The 13,792-nt window shown below is 41.2% G+C and overlaps 1 protein-coding gene across 1 annotated transcript in view; it reads left to right on the top strand.

Annotated features, from left to right (window-relative positions):
* The window catches only part of LOC126226731 (DNA-dependent protein kinase catalytic subunit-like), a 563,510-nt gene that overhangs the window by 1,385 nt on the left and 548,333 nt on the right, over window positions 1-13,792 (top strand). Inside the window, exon 2 of the mRNA XM_049942233.1 lies at window positions 1,014-1,191. The gene's annotated coding sequence lies outside the window, so the exon portion shown is untranslated. The remainder of the gene's footprint in view (window positions 1-1,013; window positions 1,192-13,792) is intronic.

The raw sequence follows: 13,792 nt of genomic DNA, 5'->3' as shown, positions 1-13,792 counted from the left end.
TGTGACAGCGTTCTCATAATCTTCCAACAATTCTCGATGGGATTGTGACCAGAGTTATTCTCAAGCTATTGTAACACTTGAACTCTTATTTTGTCCAGGGAAAGTTTTACCTTGACATGTAGAAATGCTTAACAATTAAGTTGTAACAGCATCTGCTTTGTGCTTGATACAGACATCGAAAAAATGCAGCTGGAAACCTCCCCAAATTTGTCTTGTTGTGGTCATATTCTTTCTTTCAAGGATGCTGATTTACTCATTTGCACTGACAGTGCCATTTCTGAAGTCCACGTGACATGCTCCATGGGTAGAAATACATTCCCAGACGATCTGTCATGCTGGATGTTTGTTTGTCTGCTTTACACATGAAGAAACAAAATTCTTCATCTGGTCTGTGATGCACGAACTTTTTGCCATTGGAGTCTCATTTGAACAGATTACTCTGTTATATATCTCTGGTGTTGGTGTCACATTTGCTTTTATCCTTTTTAGCCACTATTATCACATTGTTTTTGTCAGTAAAGTAGGTCAGCAGCCAGTGATTCCAGCTTTCAGCAGTCTGTTTATAACAGTTCTGCTGGTTACTAAGATGTCACAAATTTCTTCCCAGTATTGCTTTTCAGCTGATGATGGAGGAAGATACACCAGAGAAAGTCTTTTCAGTATCTTGTCATGTTTGACAGACTTCCTTTATCTACTTCTTCTTCTCTCACGATCAACATTCCCATTCTCCTTTCATTTTTTCAGTAGTGTCGAAATTGTTGACTGGTTATAACCTACATTAGGAGCTATATCTTTTTTTCAAATACATAAAGTATGTACATCTGAAGCGACTTTGTCTTCAAAATGATATATCCGGGCCGTGGCTGCCTCAATACAAAGTCTTTTGCATACTTCTCTTGGGCTGAGACCAACTGATGTATAAGCAAGTGTAACATATTTTTTATTTGCCATTAATTCTGACCATTTTACTTCTATGTGCCAACATAAAATGATTTAATGTTGCTATATTGTAGGTGACAATATGCAACCAAGGATTTAGCAACAATAGAGAGTTTGGATATTGGTGGAAGAATGGTGATAGGAAGTGAAACATTAAAGACAAGAATATGTAACTGATTTAACAATGGCCTAGTATAATCTGAAGCAAACAGCCCCCAAAGACAAAATTGTGAAGTAATAAGTGGTGAGTCAGTAAGTGTAAATAAAACATTCCAAAGTAATAGTTTGATCTTTATGTGTAAAATAATACAACTTTTCAAATTCATCTTCAGTTTTAGTTTTTATAACAAAGTTTATTACGTATGCCACAAACATAGACATCAGGCTATGCTATGGATCAGCCTGTCACCACAGCCAATATCTCCTTTTTGTTGGCTTCACAAAGCAGCAAACAAATCACCTTCCAACCTAATTTAGAGATCACACTATACTTCAGATTAGTGTTACTACAGTCAGGATTTTTTTTTTTTGGGGGGGGGGGGGGGCACGGCCAGTCTACGGCTAACCCCTATTTGTGCTTTTACTGTCTAATTTTAACTTATTGTGCATCTTTATATTTTTCGGCACAGACTGTTCCATAAAAATTCGGACATGCAGTCGCATAAATCTGACTTCTTCTAATATTCCATCTGAATACCACCCAACCATCTTCAGAGTGTGCCGAGGTGACTGATGCTCCAGCACTTGCTACGCACTTTTAAACCCACGGACCACACCACTGAATGTGCAGCCACTGATACACAGGGTGCCAGAGACTTTTATTGGTGGCAAAGAGGTATGACATATGAATGGAATTAGATCTATGGCTGCGCGGTCGATCCATACCGTGATATCGCTGCGAGCTGCACCATAGCGACGTCTTTGTGAGTTTATTACAGAAATTGCCGGTTTCCATGAATTGTCCAAGATGAAGCTGCTATCTCTATTAATTAAATTCGTTGCCAACTGAATTTCAATTGCTTCTTTCACTGCTGAGTCCCAGCAAGATGAAATCGAGGCTAAAATTTTGACGTTACCATACACCATAGAGTTCCCAGTATCAATATAATGCTCTGCCACCTCAGATTTATTAGGTTGTAAGAACCGGGTGTAACTGCAGTGCTCTGTGCATCTCTCCTGGACTGTAGGTGTCATCTGTCTGATGTATGAATGGCCACTCTCACAGGGGATCTTATAAACCACAGGCTTCTGAAGCACCAGTTCATCTTTAATGGAACCCAGGAGTGTTGCTATCTTTGGCGGAGGGTGAAAAATCACTTTCACTTTGTGTTTTTACTGAGGATCTGTCCTATTTTTGATAATACGCTTCCCATGTATGGCAAAAAAGCTTCGGATTTAAAACTTTGTCTTTTCTGCTTTTCTTATACCCTCTGTTGGTTTCGTTTGTAGTGCCTTATGTATCTGCTGTAGAGTGTACCCATTGGCTTCAAAAACCTCTATTCAGGTGTAGAAGCTCGTCCTCTAAATTGCTCTCATCAGCAGTGACATGCCCTGTATACCAGAGTTGTGAGTACACTCATTGTCTGCAAAGGATGGTGACAGCTATTTGCATGTAAATATTAGATTGTATGGGTTGGTTTTCGGTATACTGTATGTCCCTAAGTGCCATCATATTTGTGCCGTACCAAAACATCCAAAAATGGCAAGTATCCATCTTTTTCGATTTCCATCATGAACTGAGTTTGAATGTGGATGAAATTCAAATGATTTAAAAATTCTTTGTCTTCACGTGGGATCATGTTACAAATGTGTCATCAACATACCTCCAAAACAATGCGGGCTTCAAGCTAGCAGATTCCAGCGCCTTCTCCTTAAAGTCCTCCATAAATCTAATCTAATAAAAAAATTGGCCACCAACGGTGACAAAGGACTATCCGTGGCGACACTGTCAGTATGTTTATAAAATTTGTTACCAAATAAAAAAATATGTCAAGGTCAAAACATGTTCAGACAAACCTGAAATCTCTTTATCAAAAGTTTTTCCAGTGAGAAACAATGATTCCAAAAGAGAAATGTTTTAACGATGACACTACATCGAAGCTGACAAATATATCATAATTGTTCAGTTGGAGTGATTTCAGTTTGCCAATGAAGTCCGCAGAGTTGAGTATGTGATGGGCGCATTTTCCCACCAGAGGCCTTAATAATGACGCTGAGTGTTTGGCACAATCATAGGTTGGAGAGCTAATGTTAGTATCGGACACAGAGGAACACATTCTTGGGAATTCCATAAAGCACTTGGTTTCAATCTTCGCACAACTTCTGGTGGAAAGGGGGAGGTGTTCAGAAGCGAAGTAGTCTTCCCTACCACCTGGTTGGTCTTGTCTTTACTGATCTTCTGGTTTGTGCTGTCACTCTGTAAACTGTTCATTTTATCGTGATAGCCATCACGAAACATTAAAACAGTGGCATTTTTGAAGCACAGCAGATACACAAGGCACTACAAATGAAACCAACAGTGGGTATAAGAAAAGCGGAAGAAGACACAGAAAGTTTTAAATCCAAAGCGTTTCTGCCACACATGGGAAGCCTATCATCTAAAATAGGACGGATCCTCAGTAAACACAAAGTGAAAATTATTTTTCACTCTCCACCTAAGACAGCAGCACTCTTGGGTTCCATCAAAGATGATTTGGTGCTTCGGAAGCCTGGGGTTTATAAGATCCCCTGTGAGTGCTGCCGTTCATACATCAGACAGATGACACCTACTCCAGGAGAGATGCACAGAGCACCGCAGGTATACCCAGCTCTTACACCCTAATAAATCTGCTGTAGCAGAGCACTGTATTGATACTGGGCACTCTATGGTGTATGGTAATGTCGAAATTTTAGGAATTCGGTTGGCAATGAATTTAATTAATAGAGGTAGAAGCTTCATCTTGGACAAATCATGGAATCCGGCAATTTCTGTAATAAATTCACAAAGATGATGAAGCTCACAGTGATACATCGATATCACGGCATGGATCGACCATGCAGCCATAGATCTAATGTCGTGCATGTATCATACCTCTTCGCTGCTGATCAAAGTCTCTGACAGCTTCTGTATCAGTGGCTGCATGTGCAGTGGTATGGTTCGTGGGTTTAAAAGGACGTAGCAAGTGCTGGCGCATCAATCGCATCACTCTGAAGATGGCTGGACAGTATTCAGCCAAAATATTAGAAGAAGAAATCAGATTTATGTTGCTGCAGGCCCTGGGAACGACAACACACACTTTTTAAACTCTTTGGCTACTGGAAAATGGAGGTGACCCGTCAAAGTAGACAAATTTAATCCACCGAGATAGAAACAAAGCCATAGTTTGGACAAGACTTGGTATAAAGTGTGGGCATAAGTGTATTCTTGCCAGCTTTTATTGCCCACGTCATAAACAGATGTAACTAAAAACTTAATAGGAACCCATAGACTACTAATGCAAATGTTCCTTAGTTGTACTGTCATCATTGAAGACTTTAATCCTCAACATTTGATTGGGGTAATTACAGTTTTTTTAGTGGTGGGCATGAGAAAACATCATTGCAGCAAATACACCTGGCCTCTTAAGGATCTCCACATTGAAATTGGTACGAGTGATCATGAGTTAGTTATAGCAACGATGATTACTCTTTGGTTGCTAAATTTGACCGAGTCACTGGAGAGTGCTACCCTCTCTGGAATTATCTGTGTCTGAGAGACAATGACGAGCAGGCTACCCCTGATGGTGCCTAATGGTACACTGCAGCTGCAAGGAAGAACAGTGGTGAATAGAGTCCCAGTCGGTCCATGTCACAAGCTCTTGTTTTGCATGTCATGTATGTTATATGGCAAATATCTGCATGTCAGTTGTGAATAATAAGAGATTCTGTAACAGCTTTTGTCATTCATTACAATCTGAATGAACTGAGCCATTATACGTTGCTAAATTCCTGGTTCTCTGGTAACATTTACTGTTTACATTTCCATCTGCACGCGCTAACATTTTTGTCCTTCTGGGCCAGATTATAATGGATTTGACGAAGTAATGCACAGTGGCAGCTATCCATCGGCAGAACTGCAGCAATGAATTTCAAAGAAACATGGAGATGCAGCCCGCGGCATCAACATGACACAACATGGTCCGATTATCCTGCTTCCTATAATTCCCATTCATTGCAACTGCTTCTTCTGCTGTTGCCTACCACCACTAGCTTTCTGTGAAAGTCTTATGAAAGAAATTTGTTATTACACGCTCGGTGGTGAAAGTAAGCGTCATATGATTATTAAAGTTTGCAAACGAATTCGACATAACATGCTAATCGGACTCATTGGCTATTACTGTCTGGCTAGAACAGTTGACATAGATCGTGATAAAGTACGAGGACGTGCAGTCACAGCTCAAATTGTTTGGAGACATAGACGGACATAGAATACGGTTTTTGAGATTTCTGGAGAAAATGATAGCAATTCTATCTTCAAGGGTCTGCATGTTCAGTTTCTTCTGCATCTTTGTGACACTCTCAAATGAGTCAAACAAACATATAACCATTCGTTCTGCTCTTCTCTGCATAGGTTCAATAGCCTCTGTTAGTCCTATTTGGTATGGGTCCTACATACTTGAGCAATATTCTAGAATTAGTCACACAAGTGATTTGTATGCCCTCTCCATTGTAGACAGATTTCATTTCCCCAGTATTCTACTGTCAAACCACACTCTATCACCTGCTTCAACCATGACTGAACCTGTGTGATTATTCCATTTCATACTCGTAGCATGTGTCATACTACCAGCCTCACATGTTGCACAGGTGCAGCAAATTTTAAAACAAGGCACATGCAGGGAACACAAAGCCATTGTGATGCACAACAACTGTGTGAAGATTGATTACAGGGCTTGTGATTGCAACTCTATTAGCTGTCATACTTGTGGAAGACACCACACATTGCTACCTGCAGAATTGTAATGCACACAAGATGGAACAGACATGCAACACAAACACAATGACAAACGTCCGTCAAGAATCTAGAATTACTGTTGACTGAAGATCAGCACAGCCAACAAGTGCTCCTTACGACAGTGAGAGTAAAATTGCAAGATAGCAGTGGAAAATGGCAGACTTGTAATACTGTTAGATTCTGGGTTGCATTCATGCTTCATAGTGGAAGCACGTGCACGTCCCTTAGACTTGCAAGGTGGCATGGCAGAGTACTTATTCGAGGAATAGGTGCAAACCACTAAGAAACAAAACTGGATATATGCACTAGTTAGCTTTTGCATAAGCAACTTTGTTGTCTGTCAAATGTTTAGTTTTGCTGAAGATAACTGACACTTTGCCTGAACAAATAGTGTGGAACTTGCCAAATGTACGAATTGCTGGGCCAGAGTTTTTATCACCTGGAAAGATCAACATATTACTAGGAGCAGAATTTTGGCAACATATTCAAAAGTTAAGGATATTTCCAGAGGAGCTGATCATCATGTTCTACAGGAGACAGAACTAGATTGGGTAATGTCAGGATAGTATCAAGCAGCAGATCACACCAGCTCGTCAAAGTGGCTGGTTGTGTCATGCTTCATAAGAACTGACTCTGATGTTCAAACACACTTAAAGAAATTCTGGAAGATAGCAGAATTAAATTGCAATATAATTATGAAAGAAGAGGAAAATGCGAAGTACACTTTGTGGAACACAAAATGAAAGGTTCCACTGGCAGATTCATTGTCAGTCTCCTGCTTCGCAAAGAGCCATGTCAATTAGGCGATTCATTCCACGCTGTGATAAAACACTTTTCTCAGATTGAACAGAAACTAGGGAGACAGCTAAAGCTTCAGAAAAGATACACAGAGTTTATGAAAGCATATGAAGAGTTAAGACTTATGGAACCATTAGTTACAGCCACTGCCACTTCATATTAATGCCTCATCATGATGTAAGGAAGCCAGCTTGACTACCAAGATGAGTGGTTTTTAATTGTTTGATCAAAACAAGCACTAATTTGTCACTAAACTGTTTCATAATGGTCAGACCAACCATTCAACAGGATTGCTGCCCCATAATGTCACACTTCCACGTGCTTCAGATTGCCTTCACAGCTGATGAGAGAAGATGCGTCGTCAAGTTCTGTTAACAGATGGAGATCGTGCCTACCAATTAATATTGTGGAGGGGTGATAGATCTGTACCACTGCAGGAATATTGATTAGAGAAAGTTAAGTTGGGAATGACCTAAGTGAGTATTCTTGTCTACAATGAATGTTACAATTAACTCGTGAAGTGGGTGAATGTAACAAGGCAGCAAACATTCTTGCTAATGATTTCTTTGTGGATGATTGTATCTCAGGCTGTGATACAGTAGAGGCTGAAATTAAAATCCAGCAAGATCTCTCAGTGCTGTCAAAGAAAGGTGGTTTTTCGCCATGGAAATGGTGCAGCAACAGTATGGAACTCCTCGAAAATATCCACTGAGTCATGAGAGACACGATTACCCTTATGGCTTGATACCAATGAGGATATTAAGACTTTAGGTTTACTCTGGTATCCAGCTACTGATCAGTTTGAAATTGTGAACAATGTGAAGCCACAATGTACGATCTATAGCTTCACAAAACGCTTTGTACTGTCTGTCATGTCATGCATTTTTGATACTCTGGAATTAGTCAGTTCCATTATGATCACATTCAAGATCTTTTTCCAACGTTTGCCTCAAGAGTTGAATTGCATGTGGCAGACGCTGTATACCGAGTCTCTTATGACAGACAATATTTGTCTTCATCGTAGAGTCGCTATAGAAGGAACTCTTGTCGGCATTCAACAGCATGGATTCTGTGATGTACTGCAGAAGGTCTGTGGCTGTTGTATATATGTACAATCAACTAATCCGCATGAAGTCACACGAGTCAAACAAGCTCCCAAATATGAGTGTCCCCACTGGAAAAGCTGTTGTTGCCTTGCTTGCAACTATGTGGAGCTCTGTTGCTTTTGCAACTACTATGGCACTCTGTTTGCTTTGCTAAGTGTAGACATTGAGTAAACTTTACTGTGGACTGATAGACACACTGTACTGATATGGCTTCCATCTCCACTTATATAGTGGAAGACATTTGTGTGAAACTATGTTTCTGCGATACAGGATATGACTGCAGCTGTTGTATAGAACCATTTATGTGCAGTGGAAAAATGCAGCTGACATGACATCCTGAGGAGTGTCTCCTGCAGACCTGCAAGAAAACAGTCTGTGGTGGGAAGGACCAGCTTGGATTGAAGAAGACATCGGTTCATGGCTGTATCAGATACTCTTGATGATTCCACATCTCAGGAGTTGCCAGAAGAAAAAGCTGAAGTCTTGTGTTAGATCAGTAAAGCAATACAAGATTATCTCATCTGTCAATTTTCAAAGTTGCAGTGTATAGTGGCATACTGTCTCAAATTTTGTAATAACTGCAAAGCAAACAAGAGTAACTGCTGAGATGTGTTGTTCTAAACTGTACAACATTTTGCCACAGAATGTCAGAATAACATGAGAAGCCATAAATAAAATGGAAATCCAACAGATGGAGACCAACAGGCTGGTAGACAATAATAGCAAACTCAAATAACTGCATCCTATCCTTGATGAGATGTGATTCTACAGGTTGGAGGTAGGCTACGAAATGTTGATGTGTCATATGAGGATAAGCATTAACTCATACTGCCACCTCAGCACCATCTCACGAGATAATAGTGGAAGGTGGACATCATCATCTTTCCCATGCTGAATGTCAGCTGTTGCTCGCATATCTCAGGAGGCGTACTGAATACCTAATGAACAAAATGCAATCCAACATGTTCTACATCTGTGCTTGACTTGTCGTTGATTAAAGACAAAACCTGCACATCAGCTGATGGGAGACTTGCCATGGACTCGTGTAGAAACTGTGAGGCCTTTCTGCAATCATGGAATTTATTACACAGGACCATTCTATATGGAAACTGGCTCATGATGGTCCAAATTAAAGGAAAAGTGTTATGTTGTCATATTTGTGTGCCTGGCAACACAAGCAACACATTTTGTTGTCGGCAACGTGACTGTTGAAGCATTTCTGTCAACCATTAGAAGATTTGTGTCATGATGCTTTGTGCCAAAACCTGTGCAGCGATAGTGGGACAGTGGAGCTAGTCTGAAACTCCGTGATTTACAAGCTACTGTATTATCAGCGGAAATAGGGGAAAAAAGTTATGCATGAAGAAGGCATCGATTGGCACTTCATTCCTCCAATGTCACCACACTTGGATGTAATATAGGAAGCAGGTGTGAAGTTATTCAGCGGGAACCATATGTCCAACATTCGAAGATTTAAAAAGGCTGATTTGACAAATTGGTGCCTGCTTGAACACTCTTCCTCTCGTGCCACTCTTGGGATTCTGTTTATTCCCAAGTCCTCATCCCAGGTCATTTCCTGTTTGGAGCCGCAATCACAAGCATCCCTCAACCAGACCTAGGTACAGCCAAACCTGAGCTTGCTCTCTAGGTGGGAACTACTGCAGTGTGGTTCCAGATCAGCACTGGTCATCTGGCTACCTACATCATCTGCAGCAGCGGGCCAAAGGGATGGCCTCCAGTCAGAACGTGCAACCTGCTGCATTGGTCACAGTATGGTAAAGTAACCTACCACCCCTTTACTGGAAGCTGGCCATAATTGAAAGAGCACACCCCAGGTGCAATGAAATGATATGAGTGGCTACTGTTCTCACACCGCAAGGAGTTCTGAAAAGAACAGTCTGCAAGCTGTGTCCTTTACCAAGAGAAGTAACAGAAAAGTGAATCTCATATTCATGTTGTTTATCGTGTGTGTTTTCTGTTCTTTGTCCTGTGTGTACCATGCAGCAACTCAGTATATTATGTCATTTTTTATATTTCAGTGTACTTTTTGTTTACGTGACAATGAATTTGACACCAGTTACCAATTTTATTGACAGAATACCTGGTTGAAAGGTGCAGAGATATGGGTATTTACTTGTGTTATTTTCCATGATTTAGCAGGACTTGTGTGACTTGTATTATTTTGGGAAGACATTAATATTTCTTTGGTGGCTGGTATGTACTATGGTACTGTGAGGAGAAGGTTGTGAATACAATCCCAATCAGTAAGTTGTTGCTAGCTTGTTGTTTGCACGCTGTGTTTGATAAACAGCAAATATGTATATTTTGATTTGTGAATATTAACTTGATTATGAATAATAATTGATTCTCTAACAGCTTTTGTCACTCATAACAATCCATATAGATCCAAACTATTATACAGTTCTAAATTACTTGTCCTCTGCTAACATTTACAGTTTATATATCCATATATGGATAGTAACAATTCCTGAAATACATCCAGCAAGTAAATCAAGTGGAAATGCTTACATGTTTCATAAATTAAATAAGGGACAGTAGTGTTATTTAACGAAGAGTAACTTGAAACATTTACTTCAGGGGAGGAGCTTGTATAAAAACCAGGCCCAAACGGAATACCAATTTGATTTTACAAAGGGACAGCAGAATCCTTGAACACGTTCTCAGTTTTAATATAATAAACTTTCTTGAGGCTGAGAATCAGTCCATGAATTGGAATTCATCGCTCGTGTGAAACTCAGCTTGCCCTTTTCTCACGTGATATACTTTGAAGGGTAACAGGCAGATTCCATATTTCTAGATGTCTGAAAAACATTAGACACAGTTCCCCATTGTATGCTGTTAGTGAAGGTATGAACATATGGAATAAGTTCACAGATATGTGAGTGACTGAAGACTTGCAAACTAATAGAACCCAATATAATAGGACCCTGTATGTTGTCCTAGACAACAAATGTTCATCAGATACAAGGCTATTGTCAGGAGTGCCCCGGTGAAGTGGGATAGGAACGCTTTTGTTCTCTGTATATGTAAATGATTTGCGCACAGGTTGGGCAACAATCTACGGTTGTTTGCTGATGATGCTGTGATATACGGTAGGGTGTCAAAGTTGAGTGACTGCAGGAAGATACAAGATGATTTAGACAAAATTTCTAGCTGGTGTGATGAATGGTAGCTAGCTCTAAATGTGAAAAAAATGTAAGTTAATGTGATTGAGTAGGAAGAACAAACCTGTAGTGTTCGGTTACAGTATTAAGTGTCCTACTTTACACGGTCAACTCGTTTAAATATCTGTGCTTAACGTTGCAAAGCAATATGAAATGGAACAAGCATGTGAGAACTGTGTTAGGGAAGGCAAATAGTCGACTTGGGTTTATAGCGAGAAATTTAGGAAATGGTCCACCTGTAGAGGAGGCTGCATATAGTACACTGGTGTGACCTATTCTCGGCTACTGCTTGAATTTTTGGGATCCACGCCACGTTGGATTGAAGGAAGAGGTCGATGCAATTTGGAGGCAGGCTGTTAGATTTGTTACCGGTAATTTGTAAAAACATGTAACTGTTATGGAGATGCTTCAGGAACTCAAGTGGAAATCCCTGGATGGAAGGAGACGTTCTTTTCAAGAAGAACTGTTGAGAAAATTTAGAGAACCAGAATTTGAAGCTGACTGCCAAATGATTCTCCTGCTGCCAACGTACATTGCACGTAAGGATCATGAAGATGAAATTAGAGGATTTAGGGCTCATACAGAGGCATATAGATAGTCTTTTTTCCATCACTCTATTTGTTATTGGAGCGGGAAAGGAAATGACTAATTGTGGTACAGGGTACACACTGCCATGCACCACACGGTAATACAGATCTGTGGCTCTGTTGTACAAGAATAGGGCATAAGCAGCAGATAAATACAATCGTAGTAGAGTAGGGGTCATTCCATGTCAAAGGGACTGGGGGTCTCCACTTGACCATGTCCAAATTTAATTAAATTTGTTGTGAGAGTTCTATATGGTCTTGGATGGTTATATGCCAAATTTCAGTCCATTATCTTCAGTGGTTGAATATTTAGGGGCCTTTAAAGAGAGGCTGCTCATCTTCACATCATTTATGAAGGTGCAAATGTGCCAAGTTTGCTAGACTTTTTAAAAGTTCTAGAAAATGTTTCATCATTTTCTTTAATATACATAGACACCTTTCTAAGCTGAATCATGTCATGCCAAAAATTAGGAATTTAGCCATTCCTAAAAATAGACACAAGCCTCTAAAGTGGCTAAAAAATTCGTCACACTATTCTGAGAGCCGTTTGACCGACCACTGCTACTTTTCATATGAAAATTTCAGAGCCTTATTCTTACCTGTGATTTCTATATATAGATCATATTTAATTAACATTGGGTGCCTAGATGAAAAGATGGCCAAAATTTTGTATGTGCAAATTTTAGGGTATTTTTGGGGTGGGGGGTGGGGGCAGTATCTGAACTTTGTCTTGTTCAATCCTTTTTTTCTTGCCACATCTGGAAAGAACATGCTTTAAGCTTTCGAAGCTATATTGTTAATCTCTACATCTTAGATGAGTAAGAATACATTTCAAAAGTTATTTTCTAGCGGTTCAGGAAAATTGGAAAGTGAAATATTTTGCTCATTAAGTCCCATAATTAATTTTTTTATTCCAGTATATAAATCAGTTTTGAACATTAATGTAACATATGCCATAAAACCAAGTATAATACACAACACAGCATATTTGCAAAACAAAAATACTAAAGAGTCAGTTCCATTTTTGATTAAACAATTCTACAATTTTGTCAAGGTCAGATCGTGGGCACTTGTATTGTCTTCTGGATGATGATGTTGATGGTACTTCTAAAGTCATGAAAATACACTCCTGGAAATGGAAAAAAGAACACATTGACACCGGTGTGTCAGACCCATCATACTTGCTCCGGACACTGTGAGAGGGCTGTACAAGCAATGATCACACGCACGGCACAGCGGACACACCAGGAACCGCGGTGTTGGCCGTCGAATGGCGCTAGCTGCGCAGCATTTGTGCACCGCCGCCGTCAGTGTCAGCCAGTTTGCCGTGGCATACGGAGCTCCATCGCAGTCTTTAACACTGGTAGCATGCTGCGACAGCGTGGACGTGAACCGTATGTGCAGTTGACGGACTTTGAGCGAGGGCGTATAGTGGGCATGCGGGAGGCCGGGTGGACGTACCGCCGAATTGCTCAACACGTGGGGCGTGAGGTCTCCACAGTACATCGATGTTGTCGCCAGTGGTCGGCGGAAGGTGCACGTGCCCGTCGACCTGGGACCGGACCGCAGCGACGCACGGATGCACGCCAAGACCGTAGGATCCTACGCAGTGCCGTAGGGGACCCCACCGCCACTTCCCAGCAAATTAGGGACACTGTTGCTCCTGGGGTATCGGCGAGGACCATTCGCAACCGTCTCCATGAAGCTGGGCTACGGTCCCGCACACCGTTAGGCCGTCTTCCGCTCACGCCCCAACATCGTGCAGCCCGCCTCCAGTGGTGTTGCGACAGGCGTGAATGGAGGGACGAATGGAGACGTGTCGTCTTCAGCGATGAGAGTCGCTTCTGCCTTGGTGCCAATGATGGTCGTATGCGTGTTTGGCGCCGTGCAGGTGAGCGCCACAATCAGGACTGCATACGACCGAGGCACACAGGGCCCACACCCGGCATCATGGTGTGGGGAGCGATCTCCTACACTGGCCGTACACCACTGGTGATCGTCGAGGGGACACTGAATAGTGCACGGTACATCCAAACCGTCATCGAACCCATCGTTCTACCATTCCTAGACCGGCAAGGGAACTTGCTGTTCCAACAGGACAATGCACGTCTGCATGTATCCCGTGCCACCCAACGTGCTCTAGAAGGTGTAAGTCAACTACCCTGGCCAGCAAGATCTCTGGATCTGTCCCCCATTGAGCATGTT

Source organism: Schistocerca nitens, chromosome 1 (assembly GCF_023898315.1).
Source record: "Schistocerca nitens isolate TAMUIC-IGC-003100 chromosome 1, iqSchNite1.1, whole genome shotgun sequence".
Classification (NCBI taxonomy): Eukaryota; Metazoa; Arthropoda; class Insecta; order Orthoptera; family Acrididae; genus Schistocerca; species Schistocerca nitens.
This window is presented reverse-complemented; position numbering and strand designations above follow the sequence as displayed.